Source organism: Salvelinus sp. IW2-2015, linkage group LG1, assembly GCF_002910315.2.
Source record: "Salvelinus sp. IW2-2015 linkage group LG1, ASM291031v2, whole genome shotgun sequence".
Taxonomy (NCBI): domain Eukaryota; kingdom Metazoa; phylum Chordata; class Actinopteri; order Salmoniformes; family Salmonidae; genus Salvelinus; species Salvelinus sp. IW2-2015.
This window is the reverse complement of record NC_036838.1, coordinates 8,245,235-8,250,776: the sequence shown is the minus strand read 5'-3', so window position 1 is coordinate 8,250,776 and position 5,542 is coordinate 8,245,235. Positions and strand designations below refer to the sequence as shown.

General features: G+C 39.9%; 1 long non-coding RNA gene across 1 annotated transcript; it reads right to left on the bottom strand.

Moving 5' to 3' along the window:
• Window positions 1–141: 141 nt before the first annotated feature.
• LOC111965142 (uncharacterized) lies at window positions 142–4,278 on the bottom strand. Its single transcript, XR_002877480.2, has 3 exons — window positions 4,174–4,278; window positions 3,303–3,395; window positions 142–213 (listed from the first exon to the last, which is right to left on the bottom strand). It is a non-coding gene; the product is annotated as an uncharacterized lncRNA (long non-coding RNA).
• Window positions 4,279–5,542: the final 1,264 nt, after the last annotated feature.

The following is a 5,542-nucleotide window of genomic DNA, read 5'->3' as shown; positions in this document are numbered from 1 at the left end:
TCGGATTTCAAAGAATTGTTGTTTTTGGCACAATAGACCGCCTTGTCATTTAGCTGTCTTAATAGGGTCAGCATGCACTTGAGCCCTAGATGAGAGAGAATAGTCTACTCGGAATAAAGAATAAATTCTACTTAAGCCTACAGGTTTGATGCGCAGCTGCCCATTCAGGTTCTCAAGGAGGCAGTGGTGTCTGGAGACTCTTTTGTCGCTGACCTGAAACACACAGAGAGCGTAAACTCACAGATCAGGGCCCCGTATTTAAAATATCTAAAGCATCTCAGAGTAGGAGAGCTGAAAAGGACCAGTTTAGCCTTTTAGATCCTAATGAAGAAGATTATATGGACAGGGAGATCCTACATCAGCGTACTCTGAGATGCTTGATACGGCCCCAGACCTGAGAGACAACGGGCACTCAGCAGGCAGTAGGTCCGGACAATACAAATCAATACAAAATGAAGAAGGGCACTTCCATAGTAAAGGGTCCTGAATCCTGAGAATAAAAAAAAGTTTTGGCCTGCTGAAATAAGGTTACAAGTGCATGTTGATAATATGTGACTCACATTCAAATGATTATCCTAAGTACTGATCTTTAATTAAAATTCACATCAAAGCATTTTCTTTACAAATTCAATACATATATTACACTGCAAGACTGATCTGATTGCAGTCTAAAAATCAGCCAGGAAATGCATATTTTAACTTCACAATATTCATAATCAGGTAGCCTAATCAGCTGCATCTTTGCCTCATGGTAGATGTTCTGTTTTCATGGAAGTCCATTGTGTTTAATTTAGGTACAAAATAATATAAATATATATTCTACAGCTTTTTATAGTCTGAAATCAAATAGGAAATCAGAAACGGAATAAAAACCAAGTCAAACAGTACTAGGAAATTCCCAAGAATTGCCATCGTCAATTGTGTACAGACTGGGCAAAGACAATTGTATGTACTGTAGGTATATTATGCATGAACGTAATGTTGTATGGCTAGGGATTTTAAACGTCCACTGACATCAATTTCTTTCCATAAGAGACAGAGGAGATATAACAAGTTACAGTTCAGTATATTCTTTTTTCTCCAAGTTTCTAGTTAGGATATTTGTCTAAATTGACGGGTAGGCCGTCATTGTAAATAAGAAAGTGTTCTTAACTGACTTGCCTAGTTAAATGAAAAAATATACATAATAATAATCATTATTATTATGCTTGGAAGTCTACCTGCATAAAGTGGAAAGGTCATAATTCATTTATTGCAGATTAAACCAATGAAGCATTAGCTAGAGCAATTGTCACCAACTCTACTTCTGGAGAGGTACAGGCCAGGGGATGCCTGCTTTTAGCCTCATACGAACCATCCTGACACCTCTCCAGTTACAGATTGTATGCCAGATAATGTGATATAACCAATGATCTGGTTATTTTCTGGAAACTGTCATTTGTAAGTTACTTTTTTCACCGAAACGAGAACAAAATATCGCTAAGAATAGGTTAGTTGAAAAAAAAATCTATGGCATCGGTTTGTATGGGGCTTTCCTGTACCGGCCAGTAATATACACCAAGAATCTTTAGCGCTCCAGGTCCAGGGTTGGGGAACACAGACGTAGCTAACTCAACTAGCATGGAATGCTTTTTTAACATACACTGAGTGTACAAAACATAAAGGACACCTGCTCTTTCCATGACTGACTGACCAGATGAATCCAGGTGAAAGCTATGATCCCTTATTGATGTCACTTGTTAAATCCACTTCAAATCAGTGTTGAAGGGGAGGAGACAGGTTAAATAATGATTTTTAAACCTCGAGACAATTGACACGTAGATTGTGTATGTGTGCCATTCAGAGGGTGAATGGGCAAGACAAAATATTTAAGTGCATTTGAACAGGGTATGGTAGTAGGTGCCAGGCACACTGGTTTGTGTCAAGAACTGCAACGCAGCTGGGTTTTTCACACTCAACAGTTTCTCGTGTGTATCAAGAATGGTCCACCACCCAAAGGACATCCAGCCAACTTGACAACTGTGGGAAGCATTGGAGTCAACATGGGCCAGCATCCCTGTGGAACGCTTTCGACACCTTGTAGAGTCCATGCCTTGACAAATTGAGGGTGTTCTGAGGGCAAAAAGGGGTGGTGCAACTCAATATTAGGAAAGTGTTCCTATTGTTTGATATACTCCGTTCAATAATTTACATTTTTATATCAATACATTTGAATTTTTGGATTGATAAATACTTATTTTAATACATAAAAAGTATTTGATAATGACCTTGATAGGGGCTAGATCACATTTGCATGCTCCTACATAGGTTCTCTTCTCCCAACAGGAAGACACCGCAACTGGGTATTTCTCCAAGTTAGAAGGAGCATTGCAGCAAAGATGTGCAGGACGCTGTGACCCTGACGCTACAGTAATATGCACATTATGTAGGCCTAAGCATGGCTCTTCTGCTGCTGGAAGAGCAGCAGTGGATAGTATTTTCGTGGAGGAAAAAAGTTTGTCTGCAGGGGGGAATCGAACTCAAACTCACTGCATCTAAAAGATTATTAGCCTTGCACATTAGCATCTTCCGCCACCTACAAGCGATGTTAGGTGGGGAAAAAGTGGTTAGTGATGTTATTAGATAAACAAATGTAATTATTGATTTCTCGAGAGAACGTTAGCTGCATTGTTATAATGATCGTCACATATGTGTTACTTGACTCGAAGAGCAGCAATGTATTTTTTTTTKGGGGGGGGTGGGKGGGGGTGGGKGKRKRRKAAAGTTGGTCTGCAGGGGGAATCTAACTCACAGTCACCTAAAAGAATACCAGTGCAGCGCATTTATGGCTTCTGCCACCTGCATGTTATATTATTTCAGGGAAAATGTGTTGAGTCGAAGCGGACTGGTTTTCAGTGTTAGTTATGATAATTAGGCAAAAATAATAATAATTTATATCGATGTATGATATCAATTATTTGAATTTGAAAACAATTTGACAAAAAAAAATCATTTTTATATCAATAATTTAATTTTATATCAACAATTTCAATTATCTAAAGAAATTAATTATGGATATACATTTGAATTGTTGATTTCAAACGATGTGTTGATATCAAAAATGCAATGCTATGGGGAATTATTGATATGAAAAAATTAATTGATATTTTTTTTGATGAATATCGATAATTGAATTCATGTAAAATTCGAGTTATCGATATAAAAAAATACAATAATTGATTAAAAAAAAATGCTATTAATTTATGTTAAAACGGCTTTCCATACTACTAGTCTAGACTTTCCAACTAAAGCCTGCTACTTACGCCAAGGAATGGACCCCTTCCCAGCAGTGTCTCCCCCTCGGGCAGGTGTATTGGACTGCCACCATCTACAGGCACGAGATCGAACCCCGCCATCTGCGGGTGGGTGTTGCAGTCAGAATAACATGATATAAACAAAGACTATGATAAATATCCCCTTTCAAATGTGGTAGGAAACCATCCTTTGGTAGCTATGAATGAATGTGGAGTTCACTACAGGCTAGTTTCGTTAGCTAGTTGAAAATAAGTGTTGTCATGGTAAACAAGGCAGCTGTAATGAGGATGTATGTTTAGTTAGCTGGCTGAACTACTTGTTTTTCCAAAATGTTCTCTTCTAGCATAATGCTAGTTAGCCAATTCATTAAACTGACAAGCGTTTGACGGACTCTAGACTCAAAGATGATCTATTATATTGACAAGATAGTAGCGTGACCGCTATAACAATGGAAATTCATGTCCTCAAAGATGGAAGGCAGACGAGAGGCGAGATCAGGTTAGACCATTTTAGCCATCCGACAAAATATTTTATTTTTCAAATTTGCCGAAATGCGCGTCCACTTATACCAGTGCATTCGTAACAACCTAAACATTACACAACTTATATTCGATCAAATAAGTCTCACGTAGCAAATCAGCAATTACATGTTTGGTTAACCAAATTTGACACCCTCATTGACCGCCATACAAAACTGCATTACTTCGTGGACAGAATTTGAGCGGAGTAAACCCTCTCGCTTCGCCTCTTCCTCTCTGCTGGACTTCCAACTTGGAGCTTGTTTCTACTGAATAGCAGCTCAGATAATTAGCTAACTAACTGACCAGCTAGAGTATATATGTATGCTTAGTGGGAAATGATTTATAAACATTATTTTACCTGTTCTAGGTAGCTTGGTGCTGAGAAAAACGTGAAAACTTAATGGATTTCTTCAGAAACTTCCGGGCTGTTATGTAGAGAGCGCATTGTCTCACGTCAGATTGCGTCACTCCTCAGCGACGATCGTCTCTCTCCAGAGTCCAGTGTAACCAGGGAGGAAAAGAGAAACCTCTCTCCCTCCAGCAGGTGGCGTTTTTTCGCCCAGCAAGCAAGGAGTTTTTGTATGGCGGTCAATGAATGTCGACTTTGCGCAACAACAAAAAAAGTATGACTTATTTGCTACGTGAGGTTTATTTGATCTAATAAAGGTTTTGTAATGCTTAAGTTGTTAGGAGTGTAGTGATATAAGGACACTTGACATCCCACAAACTTAGAAAAAACATGTGTTATATGTTGAAGTTGTCTATGCATATTCATGAGGTTAGTAGCATAGTATCTCTACCACCCAATCGTTTTTTCACACTTTTCTGGAATAGAGGAATCCGCGAGAAAGATAGTGTGCTTGTTTGAAATGGAAAAGCTTTGTGGTAGCTATTGATGAAGAAGAACATCAAGACGAAGTAGCTGCTTTACAAGTGGGATGCACTGTTTTACCGCTACATCTCGAGGGGTTCGTGCTGAYTGTACGGAGATTTGACAGCTGGTTAAATGGCGCCCCTTTACAAGGCAAGAACAAGATGTATATCAGGAGAAGTGCAGTATTATCATAAGGAGACTTCTACTTGGAATATGGAGGGGGTCAGAGGAGGTCTAAGAGAGCGAGGGAGGAAGAGGGTGAGCTTGAGTCTGGTAAAAGGGCGGGGGAAAGGGAGATGGTTTGTTAAATAAGAATGGTAGAAAGTGTAAGCAGAGTGAGTTAAAGACTGGAGGAGAAATGGAAGCGGATGAGGGCAAAGTATCGGAGGTGGTAGGTGTGGTGAAGTGCCCGAGGCTTGCACCGAGGGTCAGGATAAAGATGAGTCTGTGACAGTAGGAGTGAGGTTTTTGGAAAAAGTGGACCCTTGCCTTYTGGCTGATCCATTCGTGGTTTCAGGGTGGGTGAAAACAGAGTTGGGTGCTGTGAGGGTAACCAGAAGTGGTCTTATGATAATTGTTTGTGTTTCTGCTGGTCAGAGGGAGCAGGCACTCCGTGTTAAATGAATGGGGGCGAGAGATGTGAATTGTATTGCTCTCAAGAAGGGAGCCATTGAAAGGAGTGATTACTGGGGTAGTGTTAAATGTGAAAGCTGACCAATTGAAGGGGAAGATTCCCGGTGTTTGATGCTCGTCGTTTGGTGCGACGCAGACAGGGTGGCGTGAGTGGAGAAACAGAAGAGTCATTGTCTGTTCTTTTGAGTTTTGATGTTGAGTCTTTGCCTGACAAAGTGAT